Here is a 16,343-nt window from a genome sequence, read left to right as displayed (position 1 = left end):
AATAAAGAGAGATCTTCTTTCTTTGCTGTAATGTTTTTTTTTCAACTTCCAATGGATTTATTGGGACATAACCACATTTTTAGTCAAGAAGCATCTGTATTTCTTCTTTTTTTTAAATTTTTTATTGTTGGTTGTTCAAAACATTACATAGTTCTTGATATATCATATTTCACACTTTGATTCAAGTGGGTTATGAGCTCCCATTTTTACCCCATATTGCTGTAATGTTTTGGTAACTATATACCACTAAAGAATTTAAAACTTTAAACAGCAATTTAAAAAAGTGGAATGAAATATTTGAAGCTATTGAACTGTATGAGGTTTCATCCTGCAAAAATTAATATGTAGTTAAGAAGCAAAAATGAGTCCAAATTGAATGCATATTGAATAATACTATTCATAGCAAAAGTATGAAATACAAAGATAAGGGCATTGGGAGTGAATAATAGAAATTAAGTTGACAGAATGAATGGGAGAAAGTGACCATTTAGAGTCATTTTTAAATTCCCCTAAGCATTTCTTTTTAAATTACACATTTAAGAATTATTAAATTTGTCATTTTAAATTACTTTGTAGCACAGCAGAAAGGTTTGAAGACAGAAGGATAAGAATAATGAATTATATTTTCACTTTAAGAATGCATTGTTTTTCATGGAACTCTGAATTAATCTCATTAGTTCACAAAAATGGTTCCCAGTTAGTATAGAGTTTTTGCCCTGCTAAGTGTTCTTTGCTTTTCCACCCAAAATTAGACAGGTCTCATAAGTTAGCAAAAGAAGAATATAAACAAGAGATATGTGGAAAATAACGCCCACATTGAGGAGACACACATGGCCTTCCGTTCCATCCTCTGATCTCGCCACCTGGAGACTCCTTAGCATGCCCTCTGCATCAGGAGGAACTCTGCCCCCAGGAACATAGGGGCCAGCTCCTGTCCTCTCTGTAAGAGTAATTTACTGCAAGGCCACATAGTGTCCTCTCCACAATTCAATAAAACTTTGTTGGTCTTCATGTTTTTCTGTTAAATTGGTATTTGTATTCCTTTCCATGTTGAATAAAAAGCTTTGTGCAATGAGTACAAATGTTGTCTTTCTTTCACATTAAAAATAGTATTTAACATTGATCTTAATGGGAACAATAAAAACTAATCTACACGAGGCTGACCTCTATTTGTGAAAGTCTCATATGTTAATGAATAAAAGAATTTACCAAACTTAAATTTTATCTCTTCTTTTGAGAAAACAGAGTTGAATTTATTCATTTATTTATCGATTTATTGAGTGGTTCTGGGAATGAAAACTAGGGCCACAAGCATGGCCCTAAGTAAGTTCTCTAGCCCTGAGCTTCATCCCCTGAATTAATTCCTCAATGTTGTGCACCTATTTTGTCTGATTTGTGCAACATCTTTATCAAGGATTTTTTTTTCACAATAGGATTCTATTCTTCTTTTGGAAAAAAAAATATATATATATATAACCTAAAATTTAATGTCTTTTATATATACTGCTTGATATAAAGTTTGGTCAATGTACTTGGTATATAGTGTTTTAGTTAGCTTTGTGCTGCCATGGCCAAAGCACATGACAAGAACAATTAGAGGAGGGGAAATTTAGTTTGGGGCTCACGGTGTCAGCTGGCCCGGGAGGCCAAATATCAGGGTGGCACAGTTTGGTGGATGAAAGCAGGTCAGGACCTGACACCAGGAAGCATAAAGAAAGAGTTCCCCCCATCTTCATAGAAAAAACATAATCCCCAAGGACATGGCCCCATGGAACCCACACTGCCTCCAACCACAGCCTGCCTGCTCATAGTTACCACCCAGTTAGTTAATCTCTATCACTGATTAGGTTCTACACCTTCTAGCATTATCTCACACATGAGCTTTTGGGGGATACCTACTATCTAACCATAACAAATGGTAGCATAACTGAAATCATTTTAAACTGTGGCTAGATTTTAGTTTCTGAATTTCCTTTCATTCCAACAGGGAGGCATGCATTCTAGAGACAGACTTACCACATTTCAACATTACACATCCTTTAAGTGACTGTCTTGTTTAGTTCTGACATCCTGTCCATGATTGGCTTTGGGATTGTTCTCTATTCTTAGGCGGCTTTCCTTTTGATTTTATGCTGTTCAACTCTACCACATTCTACCCCTCCTTACTGCCACTGGGGACTTCATTTGAGGCCACCTCACTTGTGAAATGCTCTCATCCACTTCCTGCAAATGTCCATGCGGGTGAATCTTCCAAGTCTCTCAGTTCCTAGAGCACTCCATTCCAGTGACATGCTATGGTCAGGGTCTGGAACTTTTCATCATAGAAAATTACTAATTTCTGCATCCTGCTCTGGATTTCCTAATGACACGTGGATCACTATAGCTATTCTCCATGTGCTCATCAGATAAATGTTTTTGAAACATAGTTTGAATGTCATTGGCGTCTTATTCAAAACAACCTATTAATTCTAATTGCCTTGAGAACATAATGCAGTCTCCTTCCCAGGAGCCTCAGGCTGTTCATTTCTGGTCTTCAGTTACTTCTTTCAATCCTCAACCCCCATCCCCACAAACACCCACTCATATAATTTTTCTTTGCTATTCTTCAATGCCATCAGCCATGCCCATCTCTAGACTTGTTTACCAGCTCATCCATTGGACTGAAAGTCTCTTCTTGACTTTGTTTCATTAATTCTTTTGGTTTCTCTTCCAATATCATGCCCTCAGAGTAGTCTCTTTATGAGGATTCCAGGACTTCTGTTGCTCCTTAATCTGCTTTATTACCTTTTAAAATCATTTGTTACTACATTACATTTTATATTTATTTGTACCTATTTATTTGTTGAATGATGCTCCAACTCATAAGTAAGCCTCCATGTTAGCAAGGGCTTTATTTCTCTGTCTCATTGGCTTACCTTCAGCACTGAGCCTTGCTTGAATGGGAAAAAAAGTGAATTGCAAAAAGGAAAGGAAAGGAAGGTAGGAAGGAAAAATGAGGGGCAGGAAGCAAGCAAAGGAAATAATCTTGTTTCCTGAAAACACAGGTTTGATAGCTAGAGAACAGAAAGATCCCGACTATTGATTAGTATTTGAATCTTTAAAGGACCCTCATAAAGCTCATGTGTTAGGCAATGCAGGAACGCTCAGAGGTGAAGTGATTAAATTATCAGAGCTGCAACTTCATTAGTGGATTTATCTATTTGATGAATTAACAATTTCAACAGATTATTTAGTAGTAACTATAGGCAGGTGGGGCATGGCTGAAGGAAGTAGGTTACAGGGGCAATGCTCTGTGGGGTTATATATTGTCCCTGGCTCCTCACATCATTCCCTCTCTGTGTTCTGAGAGCCCCTTTTTTGAGCACCCTTTCTACCATGCCCTGCCACCATGAGGTTCTGCCTCACTTGGGCCCAGAGCAATGGAGTCGACTGACCTTGGACTGAACCTCTGAAATCAGACCCTGAAATAAGCCTTCTTCCTTGAAGTTCTTCCTGTCAGGTATTTTGATGAAAAAGCTGATTAATACAGTATCGATCTTAGATTTCTCCACCTGAGAGTAATGAGAAAGATGTCTAGAAGTGGAATGAGATTCTGGTTTAGGAGAGACTGTAAAAGACCTTTGTCTCTCACAGTGAGTATACAAACAGCTGATGACAGATTGCTGGAAGGACTGCAGAGGTTCGGGGAAGAAGTGCAATGCAGAGTTGACAGCCCATTCTTGAGTTAAGCCACATCTACCCACCTTCATTGCCGCCAAGCTAGTGGAAGCTACTGTATCTTGCCACAGGCCAGCTGTTCTCCCCTGGGCTCCTTGCTAATTTGTTCTACTTAGAATAACCAGAAAGACACCTTCTTTCCCATGATTTTACCCTAAACTTCCTCCTATCCAGATAAACCACTGTTTTGGTTTTCTGACATGCTACTTCCTGTCACCACAGGAATTCGCAGTTGCTATTCCATCCACATAAATGTTGTGCCTCTCCCCACCCCTTGCTTTGCAAACACACCAGCCAAACAGAACCAGCAAGCCAAAGTATCCTAACCCATAGAGGCAGGTTTTCCCTAAAATAAAGGTGTAAAGAAGACTCTCTCCTTGATTTTCTTTTGGCTGATGGGGTAGACCACATCTCATGACCCATGGAAAACAAAAGCAAGGTAGAGCAAAGCTCAGTAGGAGAAAAGGGACTTCTTAAGTTTGTAACCTCATAGATGTCAAAATAATTTAACATAAATTCTGATAACAAATGTTGAAAGACGTCATGACATTTATCCAGTAAAACATTTAGATTTGCAAAAAGGTTATTAATGAAGCAGGAGTAAAGCATTGAAGATCTTTGATAGGATAACATCAGTTGTTTGAAAGAGTCAAACATGGAGACTCTCTTTGTAAGTCGAGATATGTGACTTCTGAGATGGATAAGAAGTTCAGTGCATTGTGGGGTCTATTTCCCTACACCCCTCACAGTTTGTTCAGATTGCAACTCAGAGATCAATTGCCACTTTCACCAGGAAGATTTCCCTGCCCACTCCTTCATGCTCCCGATCCATTTTCATAGCACTGAACACATTTTTCACTATCATTCAGTGTCTAATTATTCGAGGGTTAGTTTGAGTATGTAGTGGGACTGTTTTATTGCAATAGATCCTAAACTTGATGAGAACTGGGGTAGTGTTCCTTTTTTACTATGGTAAACCCAATGCTAACCACAGAGTTTAGCATACAATAGGAACTCTGCTAATATTTGTTGAAAAAAAATGAATCAACAAACCTGACAATGTATTAGGCTAATGATTCCAAATATTCTTTTTTTAATGGATGTTTTGATACAACAATAATGCATAGTGTTATTCTAGCATTTACCTCATTTTACATATGAAAGTTATGAAGAAAAATGATCTTTGTTTTCTGAAACCATGAGATTTTTATATGAAATAACAACAGAATCATAATAATGATGAAAATAAATACAAAATTAATTGAACATTTATTCTTCCATCTTGTCAGATCTGCCTTTACCAGTAACTAAAAGGAAGTATTCTTGCCATCTCTTTTATGATATAGTGATACAATCCATGCAGTGTTAAAAATGTGTACATTGAGCAAATATAGAATGGAGTAATATAGAAGTGATGAGGTTTGACTTTTATTTTTGCACACTTATTTTTATGTATTAATCCTTGGTCACATTTATGCATATGTATATTAACTATGTATCTCTTTTTGAATGTTCAACAGTTAATTTTACTATTTTTTTCTCTTTTTAAAAATATTTTAAGTTGACAGAACAAATTGTATATATTCACTTTGTACAACATAATTTTTAAAGTATCACCTGCTAGAATGAACAAAGCTGGCTTATTACATATGTATCAACTTACATTGTTACCACCCACTCTCTTGGCACTTCTCAAGAATACAATATATTATTATTAACTCCAGTAGTGCTGTTGTACAACAGATCTTGAACTTTTTCCCTCTGTCTACCTGAAAGTCTGAATCCCTTGAAGATCCTCTTTCCCTCCCGCACCCAGACTCTGGAAACCACCATTCTACTCTCCACTTCTATGAGATCAACTTTACCCGGAGGACACTACAGGGAGTACGATAAGAATCCCACAGCAAGACAAATACATGATCTTGCTCACATAGGAATAAACACAATGGAGCATCATTTTTAAGACAAGGCCATAAAAGGAATATGGCTTTCTGTTTGTCCTGTCTCTTTTTCTCATTCTCTACTGAATTGAAAATTCTGGAACTTGTGAAGTATAGAATATATATAAACACACACATAGTATATATGTGTGTGTGTAATATATATGTATATTTTTTTTTCCAGGCAGATGAATAGATCTGGCAGGAGAATTATGCTCATAATTCTCCAATTTATATAAATTGTATAAATTATATGAATTTTGTCTCTGGAAATGGCTCTTCTATACATTTGTAAGTTTGAAACACTTGACCTTAATTTGATACCACCCCAGCTGAGTTCAATAAGTTAACTAAGTGGAAAGGATGAGCCTAAGATTCTTGCTGGAACTGATGAGGCAACAAAAGACGGCTCCATTTCTGGCCTCAAGGACAGAATGGATTATTTAACTCGTTCTAACGTTTTATTGGTAAACTTCATAAAAATGCAAATTCTCATGCCTGATCAAGATTCTGATTCAAAAAGGGTCTCTGATGGACATAGTTATTTAGCATTTTAAAAAGCTTCTGATAGAATTTTGGTACAAATAGGGCCCAGAAAAATCTCTGAAAAGCTGCTCTAGTTGAAGCAGCATATATAAGAGTCATTTTATCAGTTCTTTTTATATCAGAAGCAGCACATTGGAATAAGTATCACTGGATATGCCTGAAGACAATGGCGCATTGACCATGGCTGCAGATGGGCAGCAAGCCTCCTGTATTCTGTTCCCATTGTCCTGTCTCTCTCACATTGGCCAATTCAACCTGCTTCACCAGATCTGATTCTTTACTAGTAAAATGAAGGAGCTGAACTAGATGTTTCCTAAAGTGTTCCCCATCTTTAAAATTAGACAGATCCAGAAAGCAAGTTGCTAGACATCAGGATGCTATTTTTGTCACCCCTAAGATGCTGTAGAGTGTATCCTGACTTTGTCTTCAATATCTTGTATATGAATTGAGCTGATCATACATCCTTCACCTGACTGTTAAAAGGATTAAGTGAGACAAAGTATGTTAAACTGCCATTCAACTAAATAGCTCTCATTGAGCCAACCCCAAAACTCTGTGCCAAGAAACTTACCTCTTACTTGAACTTCCATTAGTTTATGCAGTAACACTGCCATGCAACTTATATATGAGGACATTTGTACTGAGAAAAGTTATGTTCCTGCCCCAACGTTTCATAGAAATTAATATCTCAAGACTTTGTCTCAAGAGGTTGGACTGAAACCCGGGACACCGTACTCCACACTCCAGGCATGCCATCATTAATCTGTAAGAGCCAAAACAGAAAGAGGCTGAGGACAACACTTAAGAGGGAAAGGAAGTCCTCACTAGCCATCCACTGCAGTGTTTCCTAGGCTCCTCTGCTCATGGCTACTAATGAAGTACCTGCTAAGAACATTGTCCTCTACATCTCACAGGAGACCTCCTGAATTACATTTCCAGCTAGGGAATTATTAGGCGACTTTGATGATTCTTATCATCGAGATCTTTTGGAAAACATGGCTCTGTCCAGCTCTTTCTCTATAAAACAGTTATCCAACAAGAGGGATGATTTTAATTTTGCATTTTGGGTTTGGTGGAATGCTGTGTTAGAAGCTCTGGCCCAGGATGAGGTGTGAGCCAAGCATGGTGCTCTGTTCTTCTGTATTCAGTCTCCTTGGTGGCCTGCTTTGCAGCCTGTTGTGGGGTAAATGGCTTAGTCCCATCCCCAACCACTCCTAGACAAATAGCTGCACTACCACACTCGGTGTTTCTGAGCTCCCTCCTTGTCTATAGGAAGTCTCTGGCTAGCTGTGCTGGAAACTCTGGAAGTGGGACAGCAAGAGCAGTTCCAGGCTTCCTTCTGCAGCTGCCAGCCAACATACTCTGTGCCTGGCCGGACTCCAGGTGTTAGAACAGAAGGGGTGAAGCTCTGAAAAAACATGCAAGCATTCTAGAGATTTCTTACAATATTTAGGTTTTGATCTATTTTTCCAGCTCTGGATTCATGACTAACTTCCTGCCCTAATAAAATTAAATGTACTTTTGAAAAACAGTGAGCTACAAGATATAGATGATCCTTCAAAGACATTTAAATATGAAAAAGTAATGATTAAAATACAGAAAAAAATGAAGTAATAATTCATGCCTTTTATGACTTTTCAATCCACAGGATTGTGAGTTCCATTTGGCTAGGCATGTTTGTCTCTTGAGGTTTCCCAGTGTCTGGTACCATGCATTACTGAGCTCTCAGTGAATATTTATTGAATGAATTAAGAAAATGAAATTTAATGCATTTATTCAGATAGAAATATGACTGTTTGAATATGTCATCTTTTTTTTTTTAGTATTTCACACTAGGAGGACTTGTGGTAGTAGGTAACTTAAAAGATTGCACTTTTCTCCTTGACATTGAAATAGGAAGGTGAATTCCTCGTGCAGAATTGAACCAACATAGGTGAAATCAGGAAATTTATTTTTGTGCATCCACTTCTCAATCAGAATTCAAAACGTTATACTGTGTGATCTGAATTCATCTCACAGATGTATTTAATTTACTCTTCACAGGGTTTTCAAAAAATTTTAAGCCATTTTTTTAAAAAACAGATAATCTCCTTTTTTTTTTAAAAAAAGAATAGTCTAGATATTTGGCTTTTTTTTGATTAAGTGTCATTAGGATTAATGCACCAACATTATCATTGTTATGATTTGTATTATTAATGTTCATGTTATGCAATGCAGGAATTGTAAGAGGTGAAATTATTAGATTATGAAGGTTCTAACTTCTTTGATGGATTAATCCATTTGAATGGACTTCTGGGTGGTAACTGTAGGCAAGTGGGATGTGGGTGAATGGGCTGGATCACTGGGGGCACAGCCTGAGTTGTATGCACCCTTCCTCTCTCTGCTTTCTGGTTGCCATGAGCTGAACAGGTTTACTTTTATCACACCCTGTTTCCCTGACCTTCTGCCTCACCTCAGGCCAGAGCAATGGAGTTGGCTGACCAAGGGCTAAACTCTGAAGCTGTGAGCACAAAATTAACTTCTCCCTCTTTAAGTTTTTCTTGTCGGGTGTTTTGGTCACAGCAATGAAAAGCTGACCGACATAATCATCAATGCAACAATTACCTAGCAAATCTGTTAGACCCACAGCTCATTCAGTATTAAATATTGAAGCATTTTTCTCCCACTTTCCCCCTTTTTTCTATATAAGCATTAGTCAAAATTTCAGCAGCAAAGTAAGTAATCTGCCTGTGCTAGTGAATAATACAGCCACTAACCACAAGTGGCCATTGAACATTGGAAATGCCAATAGTGCAACAAATAAATTGAATTTTTAATTTCATTAGACTCTAATTAATTTAATGTTTAACTCATGTGGCTAGTGGCTACCATCTTGGTCAGAATAGCTCGATAGCTTCAATCATATATACTTCACCTCTCCCGTTGTACTTCATTGCTCTCTGGATTGGAAACAAATTTCTCTATTTTAAATAATTGGCACTATTTTATTTTTTAACTGATAGAGTTATATGTGTTTATCACATATAACATGACTTGGAAGTATATATACCTTGTGGATGAACTAAGTGCAGGTATTTAACATAGACATTACCCACTGTCATCCTTTTTGTAGGACAATAATTTTGTCTGCACTCCTACATCCATTGCAGTCACAGAGGTTAAGAATGGGAATAACCTAAGTGTCTGCCAGTGGATGAAGAGATAAAATATGATATGTATGCATGATAAAATATTATGCAGCCATAAAAAAACAACATGGATAGAAGTGAAATAAGTGTAATAAATCAGGCATACACACACAAAAACAAACACTGCATGATCATACATGTAATCTTAAAGAGTTGTTCTCATAGACAAAGACGGTAGCATGGTTATCAGAGTGGTAAGCAGAGGGTGATTTGGGAACTGTTGTTAGCTAGAAATATTTTAAAAGGTTATCCTTCCAGCGGTAATTTGCCAATTTCACAGGATAATATGACACTAAAAAATATGCATTCCTTGTCTTTCTTTCTCTTATAACCCCTATAATTGTAGGGTAGCACTTGAGAACTCATAGTTTGCATTTTAAACAAGCAATTCTAAGTGATTTTTATGATCAGGTACATTTAATAAATTCTGCAAAAGGAATAACCTTCAGAGAGTAAGAATAATAAAACAGCTGGCTTTATATGACCTCTGGGCATTTATGAGCTTTTGCTCCTGTCCTGCCTTCCACCCTTCTTTCCCTTAACCTCTACCACCTCATACAGCCACCACCAAATCCATTGTTCCCATATGCCTCTCAAGGGATGCATTGTCCTCTGCATGTGTCATTTTAAAATAGGTCGTTTCAAGGGATGAGCCAGTTATGTTCTTGTACCATGATCGATACCGCGCACCCACTCACATCAGTCCCTGTGGCAGTGTTTGAACTGGATGACCCTGAACTACTTTCTATCACTGAGTCATAATGGAACCCTGACCCTGCTGAGCAGTAATATTTTCTGACCATTTGGATTTGGAGCTCAAAAAGGACAATTAATTTCTTCCTGGTGGCAGAACCAGGGGATAACAAATTTGTGCTAAGAGGTATACGTGTCCCCATGAAGGAGCAGGTGAAGCTGATTCTCAGAAAAAGAAGAGAGTGAAGCAGTGCTCAGAAGCAGAGGAGAAGCCTCCTGGCCTTGGACGGGGCGGGAGAGGGAGCTTGCTTCCAGCTTTCCATTGAAGCGGTCTCAGTGGAATGTAGTACAGGCTGGATCTAAGGTAGAGGCGCTGGTGGGAGGTTGCTGGCCAACATTCCCAGACAGCCTGTCACATCTGCTCCCCAGCTAATCTCTCAGGTTTTGGCAACAAACTTCTCTGCTAGCTGCCAGTTAATCAATGTGCCCAAAAACATGCAATGCAAGTTTCATTATTCCTAGATTGTCCTTTTTTGTTGTTGTTGTTCTCTCTTCTGTTTTACATATCTTATTTACCTTTATTGTTGACTTTATCTACCAATGCACTTCCTCACACAGGAATAAACAATTTACATGCACAATAATTAAAACAGTTGAAAAACAGCTCCTCACTTGTCCAGGAATTCTGCAACACCAGTTCCTCACCCCAATTAATCTCTGTCCTGCCAGGCTGGGGATGTTTCTTGTTGACAAAACGGAAGAACCCTCAGACATATGCCCCAGAGGTATGTAGGGAAGGAGGCAAGAAAGAGAATTCTCTTAGAAGAGGAACTCAGAGTTCCCTAAGTATTCAAGGGACATTTAAAGGTACAGACTACCAGGCCACACACTGAGATTCTTAACCATAGAGTTGGGGTAGATTTGGGAAACAGACCTTTTAAACAATAGCATAGACTTTCTGATACTGGGAGTTTAAGTAATTTATTTTGAAGAACAATTTTTTAGAATGAAACAAAAATCAGACATCAATGAAGGTGGTTTGGGGAGTGTAGGGATGGGAGGGGGGAGAGGATTTGCTGCTGTCCATATCAGAAAGACATTTATGATGTCCCTGATGCCACCTCACTCTTGCTACTCTTTGGTGGTATTTGGCTTATGGCCAGCTGTGCCTGAGCTTTTTCAAGAGGCAAGACAGCCCCTGGTCCTAGGGCAAGTAAAGAGAAATGAAGTCAGTATGTAGTCTGTAGTAGATTACAGAAAGCCATCTGTGAACAAATTAGTAAGAGTCTTAGGCTGTTCCTGCTCTTAAAGCAAAATACCATAGATGGGGTCATATAAACAAAGTATAAATTTATTTCCTACATCTCTAGAGGCAGGTAAGTCCATGTTCAAGGTGCCAACAGATTGTGTTGGGTGAATGCCTACTTTCTGTTTCCAAGAGAGAGCCTCACAGTGAGTCCTTACCTCACAAAAGGGGCATAAAAGGGATGAATGCTGTTTCCTCCCTAGGGAAGGGAACACAGATGCTGAATGTGCCCCCCCCCCTCCATTTGTGTGCTGGAAACTTAATCCTTAATGCATCAGTGTTGGGAATTGGGGCCTAGTAGGAGTTGAGGTCTTGGGGACTCTGTTCTCACGGAGAAATTAATCTGATGTAAAAAAGCATTTTTGGAAGTGGGTCCTCCACTGTCCTTTCTTCTGCCATGAGAACACATATATTCCTCACCACCCTCTGGAGGATGCTCTACTCAGGTACTGTCTCCAAGGTAGAGAGACTGGTCCTAACCTGTCGGTGCCTTGTTCTTCAACCTCCCAGCCTCCAGAACTGTGAGGATACAAACCTCCTCTTTTCCCCAGTGACCTAGAATGAGGTATTCTATTGCAGAAGCACAAAACAGATTGAGGCAGAGGACAACAAGGCACCCGGGAAGTCGCTTCCACTTCTTCACTGGAGCACTGATTCCACTCACAAGGGCAACCCCAATCACTTCTGAGAAACCTCACCTCTTAACAACATCACGTTGGATTGTGGTTCCAATGTGTGAAGTTTGGAGGGACATGTACGTTCACACACTGAATCTGGCTCTGGAATGAGCTGCAAGGAGGTGACCGAAACAGTCAGAGATAGTTCATGACTTTTTCAACTACCAAAAATTAGCACCTAGTTACTTTTTAGAGTCAATGGTTCAGGGTAGAGAGGTGTAGTGTCCATATTGTTGACGGGTTGGACTGGATAACTTTAGCAGTGGGGGCGGGGGGCTGTCTTATGCATCATGGTATATTTAATGACATCCCTGCCCTGTACCTGATAAATGACCAGCAGCACCACCACCACAACTGACCGGCTATGATAATCCAAATTTCTCCAGACATTGCCAAATGTCCTCCCAGGGGCAAAACTGCCCCATGCTGAGAACCAACGGTATAAGTAGAGGAGAACAGAGAGGATGGGGGAGAAGAGTCTTGGAAAAATCATCTTGTTATCCCTTTGCAAGTTTTACTTTGTTTAAACTTTTCTTTTAGAGCCAAACCAAAATCGTATGTAAGCAGATACAGTGGCGATAAAGCTTCTCATTTATAAATACAAAGCTTTAGTAGACTTATGAGGAAACTCTGTTCCTCAGAATTTGACTTTAGTAAGTTTAAGTATTTTAAATCCAAATACTGTCACACTCACTCTCATACAGTGGGATAAACAAACTTAAGGAACACATTCAGCCACATCTTCATTAGTGACTCTGCAGGCAAAATCCCTGTCATTTTGAGATGTTTTGTATTCAAAACAATTGCTAAAGAGTATTTCCAGATTCTACGGCCTTCCTCAAATCTGTGTTGTGTCTTTATTGTTGGTGTGGCATATTACTGCTGGCCAATTTTGCAATAAAATTTGCAACTTGCATTTGATGTCTGTTTCTAAATGGTGTCACTGACTTATCCCCAAACTTGGGGCAAATACTAGTTGTAGTATTGTTAGTGGATCAACCTAGCATACATCTGGTCCTGGTAAGTGGTTCAGAAAATCTGCATTTGAGGTCTCACAGACAAAGCCTTAGCAAGAAGGCCTATCCTAAAGAATAGCAAAACCATTCCCAGATTCAGATGAGTGTATGTTGGGTAAGCTGATAAATTAGAAATCTGAGCATGATCAGTTGCTAAACGCACAGCAATTAGTTCTGGGATATCTTGGTTCCGATTATCAAAAGTCCACAAGAGATATAGATCACAGACAAATAAGACTTCAGCCCAAGGACTTTATATAGTGTCAAGTTTGTTTTATTGCTTGCATTTTATTGTTCTGAAAGACTATGTAGTGTTTAACTTATGTTCTAAGGTTTAGAACTTGAATTTACCTATCTCAAGACATAAAATTCTTGCAGAAATTCTCTTTAAAATGTTGGCTGGCTTCCCAGACTTAGGTGTCACTTGAATTAAGTCACCCCGAGACATAGCTCCAACTATGGGTTGTGTGAAGCAAGCTTCTCAGCAGTTAGAAGAAAAAGGGGCATTGCTTCTGCTTAGATTTGCAACCCACTTTAGACCTGCTTACGTTTTCTCTTCTGCCATGAAAAGGGGGTGATAATTCATGTTCAACTTTCAAGACACATCCAACACAAAGTGCCAAGCTCTGGAACAGTCGTTGAGAATAGGAAAGAAATAAAGAAATAAAAAAGTAAAGAGAAAGAACCAACAAACAAATGAAGAAACTAAGGAGGGACTGGGGGTGGGAGAGAGGAAGGAAGAAGGGGAGGGAGGGAGAGAGGGAGAGAGGAGGGAACTAAAGGAAGGAAAGAACAAGGAAGGGAATAAAGGAGAGAGGGAAAGAAGGAAAAAAATAAGACTTCTGCACTGGGGGATTGATTCTAAAATTTATTTTATTCTGAAAAGCACTGTTGCAAGTCGAGTGGTTGAGGATAGATTGAAAGATGTGCAAATAAAGAAAACTGATTTTTATAAGTGCTTTGAAATCACTGTGAAAAATCTCATGTAGATTTAAGATCATTTTATGTAGAGAGAAATCCCCAGAGCAACAGACTGTACTGTTCTTCACTTCCATTAAAATACGATACTGCTTCAGGATTCTGAATTTAGCAGCTGTTGGTATATGCGTCTCTTGCCACACTCATAAAGGTTTTTAATGTACAATAACATAGCATATAGCTCATCCCTTCTATGGCTGGATGCATTATTTATAATTAACTAACTTTGTACCATCTTCATGTGTAGAAGGAACAATAATTGGAGCTATCCATTTTTAGTTCACAGGAAACAAGGCTCTCTTCATTTTTAATAGTGCCATTTACCTACCAACCTTTCTCCAATGATTTGGATTGTTCATCCATGGCTTCTTTTTATTTCAAGGCACTCACATTTCACAAGTGTGAGAAGATGCCTGTTCAAGATGAATAACCTGAAAGCTCATCTGAGAATGCTGAGGGTTAGCACATCCCCAGAGCTTCAGCCCAGATACATGGGGCAGAATTGAAAGTCCACAATGTCTGTACCTGGTTTCATTCATCTATAAATTCAGAATGATCATGTTGATGTTAATAAATCTGAAGATATAATGATTGGATGAAGCTTGAAATATCTGTCTGGCAGATGTTTGTGCACCAATTCTGCCTGAGTCATTTATTCCTTGCATCGTGGGGCACTTTGGATCCACAAAATAAAATAGCCCTATCTGTACATTTTGTTCTCAAGTCCGCTTATTTACTAAGTGTGTTTACTAAAACTAATTCCTAGGCTCAACTCTGCAGAAAATGTAGGCATTTCTGCAGACAGGCTCTTCTTTGCCCTAATTGTATTCTTCCATAAGGAGGATGGAGCCCAGGGGTTTCCTCCATCGGAGGTCACATGGAGCGAGTATGCAGATATTCATAGGAGGTTCTGTCTCTGATTGTCAAAGACCTTTGTTTAGTAATAAATCCCAATAGGAGAAAAAGCTTTATGTGAGCCCACTTGTTAAAAGTTCAACTCATTATAAACAAAAGTATAGCACCTACAATGAGGATGGCATTCTAATCATGACTTAAAGGATCTTCACATAAGAGTACAGGAGTGAGCCAGGTAAAATAGTAAGCATTAAAAAAAAAAGTTTAAGGGATGAATATAAGTAGAAACAATATAGTGCTAGTCATACAAATTGGCTTCAGAAATTCAGGAGTTATGTATACAGGAAATTAAGCATCTGAGTTGAGATCAGGATAATAAAAGAAATCTGATATTCAGAAAAATTGCAACTGGTAAGTGGGGCTGATTTTAAGTACTGGGTATTGAAAAACAAGAAATACAATAAATACAGTTCCTGAAGGGCTGAAGCAAAAGCACTGGCCATTTGGACCAGGGCAGGTGTCCCACTACGACAGAAATATATTCTTATTACGACTGAGCTGTTAATTGTGACAGTGTGGTGAGACTTGGTTTGAGTTTTGTCATACTGTAATCTGGTATCTGTGAGAAGTTCCCAATGTCCAGTATAAGAGGAAATCCCAAGCTCTGGAGTTGCACAAGCATGTGAGAGTAACCAAGACGGGCTGCCTCCACCAGTTTGTAGATTTCTAATGAAGGATATTTCTCTTCATTTTATGAGTCTCCTTCTACTTGTTTATCCCATACTGCTCCTATTTATACTGCCGTTAAAATTATTTTCAATTGGTAAAGCTGACTCGTGGTTATTATTATTTTGCCCTGGTCGGTTGCATCTGTGCTACTGAAGTTGTTTTCATACACTAATATACGTATTTTGGTTTTGCTTTGCAATGACTGCAACCTCAGCCAGGTTGCCTCCGGGTTCCAAGACAGTGGTCCTTCCCTCTCCAGCGCTGGCTCTTTCCTGAGGGTGAATCTTGTTATCACAAACGTCACCGGGATCATCACCTCATCTCCCATCATTTATCATCAACCCCATCCACCCGTGGCTCTGTTACACTTGTCCTCTTCGCTTAACCAAATAATCTCAACGCCAGCCCGCGGGATCGTGGCACTCTCGCTCCCTCACTGCCCCTCCTCCCGCCCGGCCCCTCGGAGCGCACCGCGGCCGCCGCAGCCCAGAACCTCCGCGCCGCTTCCCCGCCGCGCTTGACCCCGCCCCCGCTCCCGACCACGCCCCTCCGGCCCGCGTCGCCGCCGCTCCCCGCCCCAGGCCCCGCCTCCGCCCGCCCCGCCCCGCCCCCGGCCGCCGGCCCCCTTCGCCGTCTCTCGCCCTCCCTGGGCCGCGAAGAGCGGCGGCGCAGTGTCGTCGCGGCCTGGCGACGCGGCT

The sequence above is a fragment of the Marmota marmota genome, unplaced genomic scaffold (genome assembly GCF_001458135.2).
Source record: "Marmota marmota marmota unplaced genomic scaffold, marMar, whole genome shotgun sequence".
Lineage (NCBI taxonomy): Eukaryota > Metazoa > Chordata > Mammalia > Rodentia > Sciuridae > Marmota > Marmota marmota.
This window is presented reverse-complemented; position numbering follows the sequence as displayed.